Here is a 22,942-nt window from a genome sequence, read left to right as displayed (position 1 = left end):
TGTTTTTGACATTCGTCTATGATTTTGCTTCCATTAGTAAGTAATTTGTTCCTTTTCATAGCTGTATTGTATTCCATTGTATGGCTACACCACAATTTGTTTACCCGTTCTCTTGTTGATGAAGATTAGGGTTGATTGTAGTTTGGGGCTATTGAGAAAAAGTTGCTGGGAACATTCTTCTACAACTCCTTCTGTGAACACGTTTCTATTTCGCTTGGGAGGAAAATTGGTGAGTTATATGGGAAGTGTGTGTTAAGCTTCAAAAGAAACTGCCAAACTGTGCTCCAAAGTGGAAGTGTGTGTTGCCACCAGAGAAGTGTGAGAATTCCAGCTGTTCTCCATTCCACTGGCTCTTGCATTGTTGGTCTTTTTCATTTTCACAATTCGGCTTAGGCGAGGAATGGTCTCTCGCTGAGGCACGTGTCTGCTCACCCCTCCAAGCTCTTCTGGAACCATTCCTCCCGGCCTCACACTTCTCCCAGCTGCTCCAACAATTCCTCTGTTTCTTCCATGCTCTAGTCCCCATTCCTGGAATTCTCGTCCGCTTGAAATTTCCCCCTCTTGAAACTGACCCCTTCGCATCATTCAGGTCTTGGCACAAATTTCACCTCCTCAAAGGTCTTTCATCACCCTCTCTGATGGCGTCCTCGACATTTTTTGGCTCATTTACCCCGGTTTTTTACTTTGTAGCAGTGAGCCCTATCTGAAAGAATCTTGTTTGTATGTCTATTTGTTGTCTGCCCCGTGAGGACCTTAGCTCCACAAACAAAGGCAACTTGTCTGTTTTATTTACCTAGAATGGTGCCTGATAGATAGTAGGTATTCAATATACATTGTTCAACGGATTTGCAGTCCAAAGTGTGCATTCAGTATATTAGTCTTTAAGGTCCTGGGAATTAAAGGGTATGCATATTAACAAAACACAGTTATTAATTAATTAATTATTTAAAAATTTTAATTTATTTTTGAGAGAGAGAGAGAGAGAGAGAGAGAGCATGAGCAGGGGAGTGGCAGAGAGAGAAGGAAGCACAGTATCTGAAGCAGGCTCCAGGCTCCAAGCTGTGAGCTGTCAGCACAGAGCCCAATGAGGGCTCAAACTCACAAGCCATGAGATCATGACCTGAGCCCATGACCTGAGCCCAAGTCAGATGCTCAACTGATTGAGCCACCCAGGCTCCCCCAAAACACAAATTATTTAAAATGTAAATTATTTTTATTGTCTGGGCTATTCAATTTTGCATGTAAGTATGCATAGAAATCTAAAAATATAAAAAAGTGGAAAAAAGAGGAGGGGTGCTTGGGTGGCTCAGACGGTGAGTGTTTGACTCTTGATTTCAGCTCAGGTCATGATCTCACGGTTCTGGGTTCGAGCCCCAAGTCAGGCTGTGTGCTGACCATGCAGAGCCTGCCTGGGATTCTCTCTCATCCTCTCTCTCTCAAAATGAATAAATAGACATTTAAAAAAAGAAGAAGAAGAAAAGAGGAAAATTGACCGTAGTTTCACCAATTACTATGGTTTAAAAGTATAAAATATTTTAAATTATTAACTAGTTTTAAATTTTTTATTTTTTTAAAGTTAGCTTTTGGGGCGTCTGGGTGGCTTAGTTGGTTGAGTGTCAGACTCCTGATTTTGACTCAGGTCATGATCTCAGGGTGGTGGGATCAAGCCCTGCGTTAAGCCCTGAGTTGGGTTCCATGCTGAGCGTGACGGCTGCTTAAGATCCTCTCTCTCCCTCTGTCCGTCTCCTGTTTGCATGCTGTCCTTTTCTTTTATTTTTGTTTTTATTATTTTTTTAAATGTTTGTTTATTTTTGAGAGTGAGAGAGAGAGACAGAGCATGAGCAGGGGAGAGGCAGAGAGAGAGGGAGAGACACATGTCTGAAGCAGGCTCCAGGCTCTGAGCTGTCAGCACAGATCCTGACGCGGGGCTCGAACTCACAGACTGTGACATCGTGACCTGAGCTAAAGTCAGGCGCTCAATCCACTGAGCCACCCAGGCGCCCGCATGCCCTCCCTTTCCAAAATAAGAAATAAAAAAAAAAAAATTGAATAAAAAAAATAAATGTAGCTTTTTAAAAAAATGTTAATTTATTTATTTTGAGAGATATAAAGAGAATGTGCACAGGGGAAGGGCAGAGGGGGAGAGAGAGAGAGAGAGAGAGAGAGAGAGAGAGAGAGAGAAAGAGAGAATCTCCAGCGGGCTCTGGGCTGTCAGCGCAGATCTCATGAACTGTGAGCTCATGACCAGAGTCGAAATCAAGAGTCAGATGCCTAACTGACTGAGCCACCCAGGCATCCCAAATTAGCTTTTGAATAAGTCATATTTGTACATGGGAAAAATTCACAGTATATCCTTCTGGAAAAGGCTGCTCATATACAAACATACATACATATCTATCTGCATTTCCCCCAAAATACCACCATACTGCATACATTGCTCTGCACGTTGCTTTCTTCCTCTAACAATTTATCTTAGAAATCACTCCACATCCATAGTTGTATCAGTTACAATTATGTTCGGCTGTGAGTGACAGAAAATTCGAACTATCAGTGACTTGTAAGATTAGATATTGATTCATCTGTCACTAATAAAGTCTAGAAGTAAGTAGTCAGACAACACTAGGACTCCACAATTAGCAGGGACCCAGCTTCCTTCTGCCTTTTGCTATGCCATCTTCAGCATAGGGCTCTACGTCACGGTCCAAAATGGGTGTCTGAGCTCTAGCCATTACATCTGCATCTAGCCAGCAGAAAGAAAGGAAAGAAAGGGACATGCTTCCTCCCATTAAGAACACTTCCTATGACATTTCTGCTCAACTCTCATTGGCCAGAAAACACAGGGACACACCCAGCTGTAAGGGAGGCTGGGACACATTTTCTTTTTTCTTTAAGTAGGCTCCATACCCAATGTGGGGCTTGAACTCATGACCCTGAGATCAAGAATCACATGCTCTACTGCCTGCTGAGCCAGCCAGGCACCCTTGGGAAACATATTCTTTATTCCAGGTAGACATGTACCTTGCTCAAGATCAGAGGAGAAGAGAATAGATATTGGGGGATGACTAACAATCACTCTTACAGCAAACATAGATTTGCTTCATTTCTAAAAATTGAATTTTGGGGGGCGCCTGGGTGGCTCAGTCGGTTAAACATCTGACTCTTGATTTCTGACTCGGGTCATGATCTCACAGTTTGTGAGTTTGAGTCCCATGTCGGGTTCTGCGCTGACGGTGAGAGTCTGCTTGGGATTCTCTCTCTCTCCCTCCCTCTCTCTCTGCCCCTCCCTTGATCTCTCTCTCTCTTAAAAATAATTAAACTTTTAAAAAGTTGAATTTTTTATACCCAGCTGCCCAACACAAAGTGGGAGCCCTTCACCGACCCTCATGTTCTGCACTTCAAGTCTCCCTTGGGTGTGTGATTGGTAGAGCTAAGTCACATGTATAGTTTCCACAGAGGCTGAGAATCTGAGTTCTGACTTCCAGGTTGAGGACAAAAATCACAATAGGGGAATTCCTCCAAATATAGAAAAACCACTTAGAATATAGACCAATCCTCCTGTAAAAGACAACTACATATGCCAGATTTTTAAATCTTAAAATATTTTTATTTTTATTAAAAAAAATTTTTTTTAATGTCTATTTATTTTTGAGGGAGAAAGAGATAGGGCGTGAGCAGAGGAGGGACAGAGAGGGAGACATAGAATCCAAAGCAGGCTCCAGGCTCTGAGCTGTCAGCAGAGAGCCTGATGCAGGGCTTGAACTCACGAGCTGTGAGATCACGACCAGAGCCAAAGTCGGATGCTCAACCGACTGAGCCACCCAGGTGCCCCAATCTTCAAATATTTTTAAATGTTAAAAGCATTAAAACTCTAACAAGATAGTGAGGAATTACTGAACCAAGGTACATGAACAGATAGGAATCCAGAGAGATTAGAGTTGCCAGATAAAATACAGGACTTCCAGTTATATATTTGAATTTCAGATAAGCAACATTTTTTTTTAGTGTAAGTCCCAGTTACATTTGAATTTCAAATAAACAACAAATTATTTTTTAGCATAAGTATAATATGTACTTGTGACATATTCCTACTAAAAAGCAATTTATTGTTTATTTGAAATTCAAATGTAACTGGATGTCCTGTATTTTTATTTGTTAAATCTGGCAACCCTACCAGAGAAGTGAGTCCAGCACTTGGGGCTGCTTTTGTCCGTGGGCATTTGCCAATCTGAGTCATCAGAGAGGTTGAGCTGTGCTTTTGAAAGCTTATTAGAATTAGGGGTACAAAACTGGAATGCAGGGCCTACTGAGGTTGGAGACTCTGATAAACCACCCCTGTGGTAGATTATTACTTTGATAATCTCCAGTGAGCCATGGCTATGGGTATTCATGCTGTGTGTACTCCCCTTGACTCTGGGCTGGCTCTGTGACCCATTTTACCCAATAGAATGTGACAGAAGTGATGTTGTGCCAGGTCGGGTTCAAGCCTTAAGAAGGTAGCTTCCATATTTTGGCTCTAGGGGAAGTCAGTTGCCATGTAATAAGTCTAACTACCTTAAGAACTGGGAGCTAACTGAGGAACTGGTGATGTGTGCCTGGATTTCAGAATTGCGATGGACTTGTGGCTGCTGTGTGTCTGCCAGTTTCTCCTTTTCGAGTAGGAATATACTTTGAGATTGTCCTTTCTCTGCCTCACCATTTCCTGTGGGGAGCAGGTAACTTGTCTCTTTAGTTCAAAGGTTGTCAGATCCAGGGGAATATCACTGGAGAAATCTCGTTCATACCTGGACCTGAACTTAGGGAGTTCAAACTCAATCCTGGTAGAGTAATGGGGTGAGATTTTCGGGGGTCTTAAGGGGTGGTGAGTGTATTTTGCACTGGGAAGGAAGTGAATCATTAGGGGACAGAGGGAAAATGGACAGATTGTTACTTTGGTATAGGCCCCCAGTGAACGATATTGTGTGAGTACTCACACCACAACTGTTCCCTCCCCTTGAATCCGGACTGGCCTGTGACCTGCTTTCACCTACGGAACATGGTGGAAATGACACTGTCAGTTCCAGATCTAAACCTCTAGAAGGCCTGGCAACTTCCACATTTGCCTTTTGGAGGAAGCCAGCCACCATGTAAAAGTCTGATTATCTTGAGACAGGATATTGTGAGAAACCCAACCTAGCCTCATGGAGAGACCATGTGGGAGAAGAACGTAGGACCCTCGCCAACATCCCACTGAGGTCCCACTTGCCCTCTAGGTGAGTAAGACCATCTTGGAAGTAGATCATTCCGGCCTAGTCAAGCTGCCCTGACTGATGCCACATAGAGTAGATACCAGTGTCCCTGCTCCACATTGAAGAATCATGAGCAACTAAATAGAATAGTTATCGTTTTAAGTCAGGAATAAGCAAAGTATGGCCCATAAATGGCTCCCTGTTATTCTTCTTCTTTTTTTAAACAGCTTTACTGAATTATAATTAATTCACCTACCACACAATTTATCCATTTTATGTATGCAACTCAGAGGTCTTTAGTATATTCATAGATGTGTGCAACTATCACACAGTCAACCTTAGAACATTTTTTTAAGTTTATTTATTTACTTTGAGAGAGAGAGAGCAGGAGAGAGTGTGGGAGGGACAGAGAGAGAGGGAGAGACAGAATCCCATGAAGGCTCTGCAGTATCAGCGTGGAGCCCAACAGGGGGCTCGAACTCTTGAATCATCAGATCATGACCTGAGCCAAATCAAGAGTCAGATGCTTAACCAACTGAGCCACCCAGGCGCCCGTCTAAAGATTTTATTTTATTTTTTTAAAATTTTTTTTCAACGTTTTTTATTTATTTTTGGGACAGAGAGAGACAGAGCATGAACGGGGGAGGGGCAAAGAGAGAGGGAGACACAGAATCGGAAACAGGCTCCAGGCTCCGAGCCATCAGCCCAGAGCCTGACGCGGGGCTCGAACTCACGGACCGCGAGATCGTAACCTAGCTGAAGTCGGACGCTTAACCGACTGCGCCACCCAGGCGCCCCTAAAGATTTTATTTTTAAGTAATCTCTACACCTAATGTGGGGCTTGAACTTACAACCTTGAGATCAAGAGTCTCAGGCTCCACCAACAAAGCCAGGCAGGGTCCCTTTGTTTGTTTGTTTGTTTAAATATTGCTTTGGCTGTTCTGGGTCCCTTGCAATCTGTATGAATTTTAGAATCACCTTGTCGATTTCTATAAAGAAGTCAGCTGGGACTCTGATGGGATTGCATTGAATTTGTAGATAATTTGGGGAGTATTGCCAACTTAACAATGTTAAGTCTTTTGATGTATGAACATAGGATTATATAGGTCTTCTTTAATTTCTTTCAACAATGTTTTGTAGTTTTCAGAGTATAAGTTTGGTACTTCTTTTGTTAAATTTATCCCTAAGTATTTTATTATTATTTTTTGAGATTTTATTTTTAAGTAATCTCCACACCCAACGTGGGGCTTGAACTCACAACTCCAAGATCAAGAGTCACACACTCTATTGACTGTGCCAGGTAGGCACCCCAGTATTTTGTTCTTTATTAGGCTATTATAAAGGAAATTTTTTTCTTAATCTCATTTTTTCATTGTTCATTGAAAGTGTATAGACATATCACTGATTTTTATTATAGATCTTTTTTCCTGCAAACTTGCTGAATTTACTTATTTTTTTAAATTTTTTTAATGTTTGTTTATTTTTGAGAGAGAGAGACTGAGCGTGAGTGGGGGAGAAGCAGAGAGAGAGACACAGAATCCAAAGCAGGGTCCAGGCTCTGAGCTGTCAGCACAGAGCCCGACATGGGGCTCGAACCCATGAACCGTGAGATCATGACCTGAGCCAAAGTCGGACGCTTAACCAAATGAGCCACCCAGGCACCCCTACTTATTATTAAGTAAGCTCTACATCCAACGTGGGACTTGAACTCACAACCCTGAGATCAAGAGTCACATGCTCTACTGACTGAGCCAGCCAGGTGCTCCTGAATTCGCTTATTGGTTCTAACAGTTTTTAAGTGGATTCCTTAGCATTTTCTATACACAAAGATCATGTCATCTGTGTTTAGAGATAGTTTTACTACTTTCTTTCCAATCTGGATGCCTTTTAAGTTCTATGTCTTGCCTAATCACCCTGGCTAGAACCTCCAGTAAAATATTAAATAGAAGTGGCAAGAGTGGACATTCATGTCTGTTCCTTGTCTTTTTCTTGGAAAAGGTATCAAGTCTTTTACCATTAAGCATGGTGTTAGTTGTGAGGTTTTTTTGGTGATATTCTTTTTTTTTTTTTTTTTTTTTTTTAAATTTTTTTTTTCAACGTTTTTTATTTATTTTTGGGACAGAGAGAGACAGAGCATGAACGGGGGAGGGGCAGAGAGAGAGGGAGACACAGAATCGGAAACAGGCTCCAGGCTCCGAGCCATCAGCCCAGAACCTGACGCGGGGCTCGAACTCACGGACCGTGAGATCGTGACCCGGCTGAAGTCGGACGCTTAACCGACTGCGCCACCCAGGCGCCCCTGGTGATATTCTTTATCAGCTTGAGAATGGCTGCCTGGCTTTGTAAATAAAGTTTTAGTGGAACACAGCCATCCCATTCATTCATGTATTGTCTATGGCTGATTTGAACTATAATGATAGAGTTGAGTAGTTGTAACAGAGACCATATGGCCTGCAAATCTAAAATATTTACCATCTTGCCATTTAAGGAAAAGTCCACTGACATCTGTCTTAAACTGCTAAATTTTAGGATAGTTTGCTATGAAACCATATATAACTGAAACAACTCCCAGGCTTTGACTGGAACCTCAAAGAGCTGCAACATTGGGTAAGGAGGAACCATAAATAAATAAATAAATAAATAAATAAATAAATAAATAAATAAATAAACAAACCATAAATAAACAAACCCTCCCGCATACTGTAATCCAGTTTCAAGTCATCTGGGAAGCTCAGAAAATCAGAAGCCATGAAATTGAGTTAAGGTGATCTTAGCTTGCCAGTGTCCCCAAATGCCTGCAGAAACCAATGGAAATCCTTTTGGGAGGAAGATGTTATCACTGTTGCCTTAAATGATTTTTCAAATACAATGTCCAAAACATAACCAGGTACATGATGAGATAAAACCTCATGAGGAAGAACCAGTAGTAAAAACTAACAATGGAAACCGATCCACAGGGACTCTAGATTGAAATTAACAGACATAAGCCATAAAACAGCTACACTTACTTTGTTTAAGGAGAGAAAAGCCAAGCTTGAAAATTAGAGCAAGTCACAAAGAGACATAAGAAGTGACATAGCAGATCTGAAAAGACCCAAAGAGAAATTCTGGAACTGAAAAAAGAAACCCAAACAAGCAAACAACAAATTAAGAGCTTGATGGATGGGTTTAAGAGGAGAATTTTTTTTTTTAAGGAGGCTCCATGCCAATGGACACTAAGCGACTTGATCTCATGACCCTGAGATCAATCAAGAGTCGCATGTTAGGCACCCCAAGAGAAGAATTTTTTAAAAAGCTGAAGAGAGAATTAGTGAACCGAAGAAAAGTCACAAGAAACTTTTACAACAAAGCGTTGAAGGACAAAAGATAGAAGATACAGAAGAAAGGATGTAGTGAGAAGGTCTAATAGGTATTTCAACTGGGGGCCCAGAAAGAAAGAGGTACAGAAACAGTAATTGAACATACAATGGCTGAATTTTTTTTCAAAATTAATGAAAAATTATTCAAATGTGATAAGCAGCCATGAAGTGACATACATTCACTCCACCATGTGGTTTGACTCTTAAGACAGTGTATCTTCAGGGCACCTGGCTGGCTCAGTTGGTAGAGCATGCAACTCTTGATCTCAGGGTCGTGAGTTCAAGCCCCATGTTGGGTGTAGAGCTTACTTAAAAACAAAAACAAAAACACACCAGCACATCCTTCCCGTACGTACCTACCTTTGAAAGGGTTCTGAAACCAACATAAAGGTGGATCCATAGCAGATGGAACAGGGCTTGTGTGGGATGAGTTCAAATACAAACTTTGCCACTCCCTGCTGTGCTACCTGGAGGAGACTGCCAAACTTCAGTTTTCTCAGCCAATAAATGGGGCTAGGAATACAAGCCTACCCCACGTCGCCATTGTGAGAATCGAGTGATACGGTGCATGTGAACAAACCTAATGAATGCCAAGGGCTTTAAAAATGAGATATGGTTTGAGTGGGATCACAAACATTCCCAGGGGCACTACCAGTGACAGGTCAGACCGGCTACATAATTTGCAGGTGAAATGAAACGAAATGAAAATGCAACTGTCGAAAAATTATTAAGAATTTCAAGACAGCGACAGCAGAGAATTAAACCAAGCGCAGGTCACACGCCCATGAAGCCAGCCTTGGTAATAGGCCCTGCAAAGAACCGCTCTGTGCGTTAGGAAAGGGCTGTCTGTTCCACATCCAGGTGTCTGCAGCCATAGTCCACGTTATCTTTGAGCTCTGAAGGGCAGCAGTGTTTGGGGAAATTGCAAGCACACGTGTTTCCAAATGCCAAGGAGGGCAAGTGCAGTGACCGGAGTGGTTTTCTGAGAGAGTGGGTGGGGCCAGCCAGGCTGCCATCAGAACTGTGGAACTGACTGTTCCCCACAGACTCTGGCCTAGAAAAAAAAAGCCTGCAGCTGTATCTACAGGGCCTGTTGTTGTTTGCTGCGGTGTGTTACAACACAGCCTGGCAGCCTCCAGGGCCTTTCTGTCTTCCTCCTGGAAGAGCCTGGTCCCAGAACATGTGACATGGCCACACAGCCCTGCAGATTTCCCATACTGCTCCTCGCTGTTCCCTCAATTACCAGGCTTTTCCAGGTCTGCATGCTTTTTTGCTCATCCTATCCTCTGCAAACTGGGAATCCCTTTCCTTCCTCTTCCACATCCCTCCATCTGGCAAACACCATCTTTCAAAACTCTTTTAGGACTCAGCTCTAATGCCACCTCCTCAATGAAGCCTTCCCTGCCTTTCCCAGGAAAAGCCAACTGCTCCTTCCTTGGAGCTGTCCACTGTAACATAAGTGGTACTGACATGTAATGTGGAAGTCACTATCTCCTTGGCTAAAGCCTTCAAGGGCTGAGACAATGTCTCCTCACCTATGCAGACTCTGCACACAGCACAGTGCTTAATACTTGCTAGTAGTAAGCACAGTAGATGCTTAATCAATTGGGGTTAGAAACTTTCAGAACAAATCATTGAAGGATAAATGGTTGGATTTGGATTCAATCACCCATGTCTTGTTGAATTAATGTATGAATAAATTGTGTCAGTGATTCTCCCTGGCATCTGGTAAAAAGGGAAGCTTCTAGGCATTAAGTCAGGGCCTTCTTTGCTCTTGAGGTTTCCGTGTTGGTTCTAGTTGTTTTTTCCCCAGGCACCACGTCCTGAAGGCAGGGATGGTGATTTGTTGAAGAGGGTCTTCAAAAATACCTAAATGACCAACATGACATATCACAGAGAGCAGATTTGGAGCTAAGAGATGTGGCTTCTGATCTGGTTATGAGACATAAGATTTCCATAGGTGACTATTAAGTCCCATAGCTATGAGACTTTAGGTTTCTGTTTCCTCAAAAATGAGGGGTTTGAGTTAGTTACCCCCTAAAGCCCAGTTACCCCCTAAACCCCCTAAAGCAGCCAGTTCTAGCTCCTCATCTGAATCTCTATGGGAACTACTCAGAGGCAGCCAGCCTTCTGGTTGGAGGAGCTTAGCGCCTCTTGAAGCTGAGTTTGCTCAGCGGGTCTACCCTTTGCTGATGGGGGGGTGGGGGCGGTGGTACGGTGGGAAAAGGGGATCAGAGAACACCAATATTTTTTAAGGTCTTTTGCTGTCTCAATGGCCTGGTGTCTCATGCTTGAAAGGCAGAAAACCACGGGAGAGCATAGTCTTCACAGTCATTTAGTGTCCATGGGGAAGTACCACGGGCTAAACTGGTTCTCAAGATGGGATTTTCCCGAGGCCCAACGGGGCATTTTTTTTTTTTTTTTTAACTTCCTAGGGCTAGCCTAGTCTGCTTACCTGACACAAACATCCTGGCCTGCCCCTCTCCATCCTTTGGGCAGGCCTGGCAAACAGGCAGGAGGGCAGAGCTTCAGAGATACGATTCAGATGTGAAGTCAATAGCTTGTTTAGGCATTAGTTTCTCTGAAGGTAAGAGACGGTGTGAGGGGGCATGGGTCAGTTTCCTTCATCCCTTCCCGCCGGCCCCCACAAAGGCCAAGGGCCAGACACGTGGGCTGGCGTGGAGAGGCGGAGTTTACACTAAGGCGGAGGTGCAAATGGACGGGGGCGGAGTCTTATTTGCATAGACGGTGCGCGGCCACCAATCCGGACGGGCGGAGCGACAGCCCGCGCGCCTTTTGGGGGCGGACTGACAGCCCCGGGGCCCTATCGAAGACGGGTCCTGCGGCCGGCGGGGGCGGGACCGCGCCGGGCGCTGCCCCGGGGATTCGGGCCGGTTCGCGGGCGCTGCCAGTCTCGGGCGGCGGCGTCCGGCGCGCGGACGGCCTGCTGGGTGGGCTGGGGGCCGAGCAGCGCGAGGGTGAGGCGGAGAGAGAAGGGGCCAAGGAGCAGCCACGGCGACAGGTACCGGCGCCATGGCCGCAGGGATGGGGCGGGCGGCCGCGGCGCCCCGGGAACCGAATTCCCTCCTTCGCGGTCAGATCGCCGCCGCGCGGCTTCGGCGCCCCCTCACGCGCGGTTCTCCTGCCCCAGAGAGGCAGGCTCGGGGCGAACGGGGCGGGGGAAGCCTCGAGTCGAGCGCGCCGGATGCCCCTTGCCCAACTGCGGGGCCCCTCCGCGCCCCGCCGGCCCGCGGGGTCGGTGCTCTCTCCGCGAGGCGCGGAGTCCGGCGACCGCGAGAGCCGCTCCCCGCCCCCGCCGCGCTCCCCCTCGCGGAGTCGAGGCCGGTCGCGCCCGCTCGTCCTCACCCGGCTTTTGTTTCCTGCCCGAGGTGACAGGTCCCGGCTCCGGCTCCCGTCGGTCTCCCCCGACTCGCCCGAGGCCCGGCGCCTGTGACCGCGACCGCCCGGAGCAGGCTGCGGGACCCGCGGAGAGCCGGGCGGCGCGTGAGCGGCCGCCGCCGCGGGCGGGAGAGAAACTTCGCCTTCCGGGGCCCGGGCCGGCGGGCGAAGTCGAGCCGGGGTGAGCCGTGCGCCGGGACGCCGCGGGCGCGATGGAGCCGCGCACACCTGGCGGGGCCCGTGGCGGGTGAGGATAACGGAGTGTCCCGCTGCTGCGCTCCTCGCTTTCGGTTTGCGCTCCCGGGGCGGTGGGTGTGGATGCGTGTTCGCCGCCGTCACCTGCCACCATGGGACAAGTGACTGGGATACAGCATCCCGGCTCTCAGCCGCTCTTGAAGGGTGCCAGTGCAGCGCCTTTCTAACAGGTGATTATTCTCGTGCCAGGTGAAAGCCAGTTCCAACTTGTTTTAGGGCTCCTGACTCGGTTCACTCCTGGAACGTTAGAACTCCTTCCACTGATGTCTGAAAAGGTGTACTGGCAGTAGTATAGGAGTCCAACCCAGTATTGATTTAAAACAAAAAACACCAACCGTTTGAGGGGGGTCAACGTGCAGATTGATTGCATTCTTTCCATTGACGAGCCTGGAGGAACATGGTCTTATTTTAAAAATTCGGTTTCTGCAGTGGTGGCGAAAGCATAGTAAGGTACAAAGTTAGTAAATGGAGAATGCAGAACTCTAGATACCCTTCAGTGTGGTTCAGGACAGCGTGTACAACGTTTGGCCGCCATTCAGTAAATTCTGCATGAAGTAGTTTGAGCTCGTGGTTTTGGATTTACTTTTCAGGAGTATGTTTTCCAGTGGAATAAGGCTTAGCGTTGAATGGGAGCTTTCTTTGGAAAAATGGGAGTAGACAGGAGTGTTTATTTTCATTGTCTTCCCATTTTGTTAGATTGTGGACAAGGGAAAAGTCAAGGCATATTTTGGTTAAGTGTTTTGAATAGTCTGTGGAATTCTGCCCCCCACCCCCAGAGGGGTTTTTACTTTAGAGAATTGTAGTAGCTTTTTCTCTTGGTGTATGAATCAAAGGTCAAGGATAGACTTGAACGAATTTTTATTCTTTTTGGGAAATTTTTATTTGTCGTACTTAGCATTTTCTGCGTCTCTCTCCCAACTGACCTCCACTTACTTAATCCACAATTATGGACCTGACCAATGTAGGGCATCTACAGAAAAAATACATTTAAAAATAGTATATAAATATTTTTTAAATGTAGTTTATATGTATTTAAATGTATTTGTGAGTAACTTGATTTAGCTTACTTAATTTTTTTCTAATGTGTGTTTTGTGTCTATTGGGGATGACTTATATTTAAGAGGGGTGCAACTTTTTAAAAGCAACGTTATAGTTTTGATTTAATTATGCTACTTTATTAATGTTTCACTGAATGGTTATTTTATTATGTACCTATCTATTTAGTAACATCATTTAAAGTTGAACTCTTGAACCAATAGGCTAGTTGTGACTGGGATTTTAAAACAAAATCAAAGATGGTCTTTATGAAGTGTCTTATATCTCTAAAACAACAGGGTTAAGTGTTATGAGGTCTTTGTCCTTACAACATTTAACAAAACAAATACATACTTTTTTAATCTTTAATTTTGGGTGGTTTTTTTAAGAAAAAAAAACATAATTTTAACCAGTTCAACATGAAAACCTTTTAAAACGCTGGATTAGGCAACTAATTAAATCCTCAATTTTCTGTTTGTTCTTGGGCTGGAAAAGAACACATATTTTGGGTTAGTTTCCTAAAGGTTTCTTAGCTTAGAACGAATCAGTCTAGAGAAGAAAGAACATCCTCATTCTGTAGCTGTAGAAAAAGTTATTGCTATTAAAGCAGAGTTGTCTTTTTGATGCTTAGGGTAGATTTGTTCAACAGTGGCACATCGTGTTGAGTGGGTTTTATTCTACATAAATAGCTGTAAGGAATCTTATAAGTCTGAGGTTCTCTTTGTTTTGGATGACTTAGATAATTGTTCTTTAAAGTGTATAGGAATATATGAGTTTTAACTAGTATGTGTAATTTTCTATGTATAATTATTATAATCCTTATCATATGGTGATGTTTATACCACATATAGTAAATTAAACTTATATTTCATAGTTTTATTTACACAAAAGCATATTTTAGGAACTTTATTAAAAGCCCATTTTCAAATTCAGTTTTTAGATATTTTACTGGTTTTTTTGGTCCACTTTAACTTGTGGTAGACCATATCAAAATTATCAACCACATTTCAGTTTCAAAATTAAGCATAAGTTGAATTCTTATATGTACACAATAAACATATTGAGTGTGTTTACGTCATTTATCCTCAGGTGTGGTTCTTTTTGTTGTTTGGGGGTTGGCAAATATTTTTGAATGAAGAAAGCCACAAAAAAACAAGGACATATACTAAAATAGCTAATTTGAGGATAAATCAAGTGGCCGTGTTAGACATGAATATGGCTTTATTTGACCGCAGTACGCATGTTACACCTAGCATTGAGAATATCTCTGTATAGGCCTTTAATTAATTTTTCAGAGTTCCTACAGAAAAATCTATATTGTCCATATTTTGGCACACCAAATTCTGTGATTACTCAATGCTGAACAGTTAAATACAGACATTTTATAATTCTGAAACCATTTGAACTTTTTTTTAAAGATTTTTTTTTTTTTTTTTTTTTTTTTTTTTTTTTTTTAAGCTGTCTACTCAGTGTGGGGCTTGAACCCACAACCCTGAGGTCAAGAGTTACATGTTCCACCAATAGAGCCAGTCAGGCACTCTGAAACTTTTTGAACTTTTTTTTTTTTAAACAAAAGTTTGTCTTTTTTCTTTTACTTTTTGGAGAGAGAGAGAGATTGAGAGCACGTGTGAGCAGGGGAGAGGGGCAGAGAGAATATCACAGGCAGGCTCCACGTTCAGCTTGTGACTGACTGAGGCACCCTGGCGCTCCTGAACTTTCTAACATAGTTGATTAGTAATTATTTTGCTTTCTCATTATTGTACATGTCTGAATTTTCTACAGTGCATTTCCCCCCCCTATCTCTGGCCAGCTTTAAAGAAAAATTTTGCATGGTTTACTTTTCACCAGGCTTTTCTGGCATGCTCCTGGTGTTACCAGAATCACCTGGATCAGTGATAACCATTGTGCATATTCTGTAGTATTTTTCACAGGCTGGGCCCAATTCAGTATTCTTGCCACTGAGTGTTGGGCCCCAATTTCGGCCAAGATAGTGTAGTGCTTATTTCCTCAAGGCTGGGCAGTTGTTGGTTAGGATGACCAGTTTGGCCGTGTCTGATTATTTTATCTACTTGTACCCCATCATGTACTGTCCCCTTATCATATCAAGTTGGAGCCTAGAGGTAATTGACTCCAGTGAGGACTTCTGTGCAGCTACCGTCTTCCTGCCTTAGGTGTGGGACGGCTCCAACCAAGAGCAGTCTCCAGTCCTGGCCAAGGAGCTAGTGAGAAAGGCTCTATAGTGCTTTTTTTTTTTTTTTTTTTTTTTTTTGACTTCTGATAATATATCCCCAAAGTGTAAAGAAAATTAAATTTACATACAGAGGAGACATACACTGAGTGGTTGTTGGTATGTAAATAACTATTGACTTTAAAACAATAGCCACTTAAGTGTGATTTAATTTGCAAATAAGATACCGTTACATGACTCTTCCGTCAAAAGAGAGCTTAAAATAATTATAGTAGGGCCTAACTCACTCTTGTAACTAATTTGTATAACAGGTTACTAAGGACATTTAGCAATATTTTAAACACTAAAATTCAAGCTCTCAAAATAATTTGTACCTCACAATTTGTTATGAATTACCCTGTATTCTGCTAAAACTTAAACATGTAAGACTATGTCCTTAAATGGGGCAAGTTCATTTTATGCTTAATTTAGTATTTACTTCTAGTCTTTTGGAAAACATCTAGTTAATGAGAGTGAAGGACCACCAGAGGGAGTATGGGGTCTACACAATTGCTGTACCTGTTTTCTGCTCTTGGTCTGGAAGAAAGATATTTTAAAAATAAGAATAAAATTGTAATTCTCTAAAACAATCAGGAAAAAGATGATGACAGTTGAGGGTTGTAGTGGTTTAGAGCCACTGTTGGTTTTTGTAACAATTAATCAAGACTGTTTTCCTTGTTTTTTTAGAAAATGGTACAATTATTGGAAAATGATGTATTTTCAGAGTGAATAATGGGTTAAGTAAATAATTACACACCTGTGAAAGTCAGGGACCATTTAAATGCTAAGAATATTTTTTAAGATTAAAAATGTAGTACATTAGAATGGCATGTTTTTGAAGTTGCTCATTTTGGGGGAGGAGGAATAAAAGGTGAACAAAGAGCAAACATTAGAAGTGGGTTGTTTTCTCCCATTGATAGTTGCAAACCCTTTATAAAACAGGCAGTGGTAAATTTCTAGGACAGTTTGTAGCATTCTGCCTCCATCTTGGCAATTTATGGGTAATGTTAAATGAGGAGACACTTTTAGTCCCCTGAAAATGATAATCTGATTATCAACAGCAGGGTTGGGAGTTTCAAATTGACTTCAAAAATCAGATTTATGTGTATGTTTCTTAATGTTACCATCACTAGAAACTAAAGAACTTCCTCCACTTTTAGCTGCAATTACACAGAATTTCAGAGTCAGGATGTGTCTTTCATAGACTTAATGCTGCGGTAAATTACTTCTTGGGATGGAGAAAACATCCTAGGGATTGAGCCTTTTTCAGAATATATTCTCAATGGAGATGGGATGGTCTTTACCCATGTTAAGTATCAGCCAATGGATTATTTCCCTGTTTAACTTAAAAAAAAATTTTTTTTTTACATTTATTTATTTTTGAGAGACAGAGCACAAGTGGGGAGGGGCAGAGAGAGAAGGAGACACAGAATCCGAAGCAGGCTCCAGGCTCTGAGCTGACAGCATAGAGCCCCACGCGGGGTTCGAACTCACAAACCGTGAGATCATGACCTGAGCCGAAGTCGGACACTTAACTGACTGAGCCACCAAGCGTCCCTTAACTTTGTTTTAAAAAAGCAAGACGATAAAATAAAATTTGTACTTTTAACACATATTTTGGGTTTTACTCCTCGCATAGAAAATGATTCTGTAGTGGAGGTAACAGTAGCTTATATGGAGAGAAATCTGTTTCTCTTTTGAATTATTCTTAGGTTAAAGCATAATACTAAGAGGGGCGCCTGAGTGGCTCAGTCGGTTAAGCATCCGACTTCGGCTCAGGTCATGATCTCACGGTTCATGAGCTCGAGCCCTGCGTCGGGCTCTGTGCTGACAGCTCAGAGCCTGGAGCCTGCTTCGGAATATGTGTCTCCCTCTGTCTGCCCCCTTCGCTGCTTGCCGCTTGCACTCTGTCTCTCGCATTGTCTCAAAAATAAATAAACATTAAAAAAAATACTTATTAAGAAAAACTGAAATGGACAGCTTTCCCACATTAGATGTGTTTTCACTGTGAACTTTATACATTTAAAGAAATATATCTTTGTTGGCCCCAGTTGGACTTCTCAGAATCTATTCATTTATATACACACACGTAGGTAAAATACCTATGTTTTATTTTTTTGTATTTTATACAACTGTATGCATATTTCCTATATATAATTATACTATGTAATGAGTCCATCTATCTGTACTATATGACTTTACAGGCTTATTTATATGTGAGCCCCCACCCCTTTCTAAATGAAATCTTATTTCACCAAGGAGAAAGAAAGTACGTATTCACAAAAAGATTGATGTAAAATGTTCATAGCAGCTTTTTTTACAGTAGAAATGAACTAATGATTCGCACAACATAGATGAATCCAAGAAATATTATTCAGAGCAAGAGAAGCCAGGCATAAGTATGTACCAAATGATGCCATTTTTGAAAAATACAAGAACGGGCAAAACTTAGGTATGGTGATAGAAATCAGGACAGTGGTTTCTGGGTAAGAGTGTGGTTGACTGGAAAGAGGCAAAAAGGAACTTTCTAGGGAAATTGAAATATTCTGTAGCTTGACTTAGGTAATGGAAATTCAAGTGTACGCTTTTTGGGTAACTTACTTTCATATAATTTTTAACTTACAGAAAAATTGCAAGACCTAGTCCAAGGAACGCCCAGATTCACCAGTTGTTGGTGTACACGCTTGTTCAAACTTACTGAGCTGACTACTTAAGATCTGGGCATTTTACGGTATGTAATTTTTACTTTAATGAGGAAAAGAGCTACAAAAATTTGTTGGAGAATGATCTTGTTATCTGCAAAATGAAATACCTCGATTCAGACTTAAGGAGTGCTTTAATGATGATGGAGAAGAAGAGAATCACTGACGATCTCTTGTCTCTGTATATGTGTATTTATACTGCTTCTCTCTGAAGTTTCATGGTGACTTATTTCTGTTAGAAGAAACAAGGTTCTGAACGTGATTCAAAGCAGAAGTATCAGCAAGGAAGGAAAGCCTGCCTTATTAGAGTATGGGACTGATAGCTAGCAATAGCTTTCTGGGAAGTGAGGGTGTGATTATTCATTCCTGTTAAGCGTTGCACACCTACAGTGTGCTAGATTTTGCACACACATGTATAGTTTTTATTGTCTTGGAACTTACCAAATGAACAGGAGGCAAACAAATCTGCTTGTCTTTTTTTGGGTGGTGCTGTTTATCATATGGAGGAAAGATAGGTGCTTACAAAGTGTATAAACTATTCTTGGTTATCAGCGAGTGGCAAATCTAAGCAGTAAATTTGTTGCTCTCCATTAGTTGCGGTGCTGTCAGAGTCTCTAGAGTGATTTGGTTTAAACTACATCTATTTAAATCCTAGCTAAAACTTTGGTAATTGTTAAAAACATTCAACTTTACCCTTCTACTTATTAGTTTATATAATTTTAAATGTGTGGGTTTTTTTACAGGTTAGAGTTAGGTATAATTTATGGGTCTTGGTTCTTCTTTTAATTTTTTTTTGTATCCACATAAAAAAGTTGTTTGATTACTTAGTAGAGTGGAAAATATTTGAAATAATATGACGACTAACCAGCAGGTTCAACAAAGCAATCATTGATACTGGGGATGAATGTTTATTTTGCCTTTACTAACAAAAATCATACGTTTATATGGACTATATATTTTCTTCAGCAAAAATTGCAAGTTCATTGAAAAGCAAAATAACAAATGTCCAACATCAAGTAACAGGGATAAAAGGACGTTTTGCATTTAATGAACGTATTCATGTTTCTCTAAAATGACACAGGATCTTTTTTCCCTTTCATACACACTAAATTTCATTGGTCTATTAAGAATGAGTAAAACATTATTTGAAATGTTTTATCTGTTAGGATTTTGGTTCAAGTTGTCAAGCCGTTTTTGTTTTTGTTTTTGTTTTAGTTGTCAAACCTTAACTGCAGATAGAATTTTAAAAATATCTGTCGATAGGCTTTTTTTTTAATTAAAAAAAAATTTTTTTTATAATGGAAATTTTAAACTACACAGACCTGGGGAGAATAGTATTATGAACCTCTGCCTATTCTCCAGATGTATTAACTATCAACATTTTTTTTGTGCTTTTTTTTTTTTTTTTTAAGTTATTTAGAGAGAGAGTGTGTGTGCACATGGGGCAGGGGCAGAGAGAGAGAGGGGGGGGGAAAGAATCCATCCCAAGCAGGTTTTGCGCTGTCAGCACAGAGCCCAGTGTGGGGCTCGATCCCATGAACCATGAGATAATAATGAGTGACCTGAGCCGGGATCAAGAGTCAGATGCCTAACTGAGCCACCAGGTGCTCCCAATGTGCTTTTAAGACCATTAAGTTCTCACAAATATTATAAAATGGTAGTGGTATTGGTGCGTCAGATTTTTCTCTTAGTATTTTCCAAAAGTTTTGTTATAAATACAGAAACTTCAGAAGCAGTGTGTTTTAGTTCAGAGACTTGACTTTGCACAAATAGTAATTATGAAACTGTTTTAATCCTTAGCTTCTCTCTGTCAATTCATAGCCTGAGGAAAAAATAATGTTTTAGCTTTTCGTTTAGAACAAAGCAGTCCAAATATTCTGTATCTACATAATAAAGTATTCATCTGGCAGGTTAGGTCATCTTCAAAGTGTATTATCTGAGGAATGCCGTTGTTTTAAGAGTTTTTTTTCTATATCCTTCTCTTTCTCTAAAAACTTGGTCCTTGCTGTGCTTTTAGGCCCCAAATATGTATCTTCTGTTTAAACTTGAGGCCTTCCAAACTTGAGGCCCAGATTTTCACCTGTGTCTTAAATCTAAATCTGTTTAAATACCATCTCTGTAGAAGCTGCACACCAACACCCCCGCCCCTTAGCCCCAGCCAGAAAGCTCTTCCCGGTTTTCCTCTTCAGCTGTTAATAACTCCATTATTCTCGTCGGTCATTTTTCACTCTTCCTTTACTTCCTAACTAAGCTCAGTGAGTCACTAAAACACTTTGTTTCTGACTTTATAATGTCTTCTTTATTTTTTTGTCCTTTTCATTTCTAGTACAATTATCCTAATTTGGTTAACATGTTGAAGTAGGAGATTATCCCTAATCTATAATGAATTTGATACATACCAAAATTAAGCTATGTTTCTAAAGTAAACTAAGGCATTTTTGTCTCTTTCAGAGAAGGCTTCAGTCAGCCCTCTATAGCAGAGACATCATTTTGAAGGCCTAAGTAATCACTGTATTTAAACTAAGATGATACATAAGACTTGAAAATCACAAAGCTCAAATAACTTGGAGAACGGTGACTGGCAGGGCCCACAGTTTATTGTGGGGGGCAGGGGGTAGGGTGTAAGCAGCAGCCTTTCTTAGACCACAGAAATGGCCCAGGATGAGTTCCTTCCAGGCCATAATATCTTCAAGTGCTTTGCAGTTGAGGAAATATTAAGTGTATATTATACACTCTGATGACTTCTTGGTGTTTTTAAGGCTAAAAGTACCAGTGTATGGGTTACTTAAAATTCTTCTCTTGTCCCTTGTGCCATATTTCCTGACCAGGATAGTTCCTGTCTAAAAGCTACTTCTGCTGAAAGTGACATGATACTCTTTTCATTATTTTTCTTTACAGACTCCTAGAATTGAAGTTTGTCAGAAAGATAGGAGCCTGAGGTTAGTTAGGAGGGTATAAAATAGAAACAGGAAAGTAAGTGATCCTCATTAGCTGTCATCCAGCCTCCAGGGGCCTTGGGCCTGATTCCTTTCCAGATGGGTTGTAGTTTATCAACTTGGCTTGCCTTTGGTTAGCTTATGGAGATCTTTTTTTCTTTCTGCTCTTCTGGGAAATGTTTGAATTTCCTCCTGGTAGGAACCAGGACTCAATTTGAGATTACTGACTTAGGGAATAAAAGAATTAAATTCCATATTGCTTTACATAGTCCAGAATATCTGATTATTTTATTCTGTGGGAATTAGGAATAAAATGTGGATTCTGAGATACTTACGCAGAAACTAATAGTTATTAAGAGTGGAAAATGGAGGAGTAAAATACATTGCTAGGAAGCCTTGTCTGGGGGAGTAGACCTTGGAATGAGATTCAAGAGTGTTGCTACTAAGTAGCTATATGGTCTTGGGCAAATTAAAATCAACCTTTCCGGGCCTTATTTTAATTGTAAAATGAGTGGGTTAGATTAGATAGTATTTTAAGGTTTCTTTGAATCTCTGAAATTCTAAAAGGAATGGTTTCTCAGGAAAAAGAAACCTCCTAATTTATGTACTGTTCCTAGTAGTTTTTCAGCTATTGCTTCATATACATATTTTTCTATTTCCTTCAGAGGTTAGGAAAAGAAATAATTATAGAAGGAGTCAGAATTCCTAAGTTGGATTAGATTTTAATGTTGTTATTTGTCTGTGTTTCTCCACTGAGTTTATTCTGGATTCCTATTTTCTACCTTGTATCTGTGTCCATTTCCTTTCTTTTATTGCTTTTACTTGTCTTTACAGTGTTGACTTTCATATTCCTCTTTTCACTGCTTTTTGCTACTGCTTTTTTTTCTAGCTCTTCTTCACTGCTCATATTTCATTGTGGCATGGTATTCATCAGATAGACCCTTGAGTCTGAGCTATCACCAAATTAAATTTAGATATCCTAATAGTTGTTAGGATTAACGGGACCCTTCTACTCTATAGTACATAAAGCTAGACAGAGGAGTCCAAAGATAAAGGGAGTGAGGGAGCTTGAAGGGAGAATGAGTGGTGTGAATGAGAGCTTCTAAGGATTAATTTGCTTTTATGATTTAAACTATAAGTTAAGATATTGAAGTCTTGATGACGGTGACTCTGCCAGTGACAGCTTGGTCCTGGAGTCCTAATGGACCGTGAATTTCTTGCGGGCAGGAGGTGCACCTCTGATCCTGAATCCTTCGTGTTCAGGGGCATGCTGTAGGCTAAGCACTAGTTGAGCTCAATTGCGGTTAGGACGGATTCTTTCTTCAAGGTGTTCTCTGGTAGGCTGGACATGAAGAGTGTGGTACAGACTCTTTTCAGTAAGACTGTCACTACCATTTGGAGTGATTGGACAACAGACAGAGCTTCTTCTAAGCCTCGTTTCCTCACCTGTAATATTGAGGAGGGGCAGTTGCGAGAATTGAATGAGACAGTGCCTATAAAGCACTTAGCCCAGAGTCTGGTAAATGCGTTCAGTAATCATTAAATGCCATCATAGTTTCATTAACAAGCACCTTTGTATTTCAGGCATTTGGCTCTTTTAGGTTCTAAGTAGTGTTGTTACAGAATGAGACAAGAGCCTGTTCTTAGAAAAGATAGAATATATGCACAAAAGATAAACAACAACCTAGGCCCCACAGTAAGTGGCAAATGAGTGGTTTACTTAAGAACTCGAGGGGCAGGAATAATTGCTGAGCAGATGAGAACTTCAGAAAGGTGACAACTCGATCTGAACTTTGAAGGACTA

At 41.5% G+C, this 22,942-nt stretch overlaps 1 protein-coding gene and 1 pseudogene across 5 annotated transcripts in view; one reads left to right on the top strand and one right to left on the bottom strand.

The window, feature by feature from the left end:
• Positions 1-11,480: 11,480 nt before the first annotated feature.
• The window catches only part of FKBP5 (FKBP prolyl isomerase 5), a 118,791-nt gene continuing 107,329 nt past the window's right edge, over positions 11,481-22,942 (top strand). For 2 of the 5 annotated variants that reach the window (XM_042986196.1, XM_042986195.1), the window contains exons 1-2: positions 11,481-11,606; positions 18,126-18,231. The gene's annotated coding sequence lies outside the window, so the exon portion shown is untranslated. Of the gene's footprint in view, positions 11,607-12,236; positions 12,409-18,125; positions 18,232-22,942 lie in introns of those variants that run through there. The other 3 variants (XM_042986197.1, XM_042986198.1, XM_007085274.3) reach the window with 2 other exon arrangements.
• On the bottom strand, positions 14,927-22,045 carry LOC122238838 (annotated as a pseudogene).

This window comes from Panthera tigris, chromosome B2, assembly GCF_018350195.1.
Source record: "Panthera tigris isolate Pti1 chromosome B2, P.tigris_Pti1_mat1.1, whole genome shotgun sequence".
NCBI classification, from domain to species: Eukaryota; Metazoa; Chordata; class Mammalia; order Carnivora; family Felidae; genus Panthera; species Panthera tigris.
Note: the sequence above shows the minus strand (reverse complement) of the source record. Positions and strands in the feature narration are given on the sequence as shown.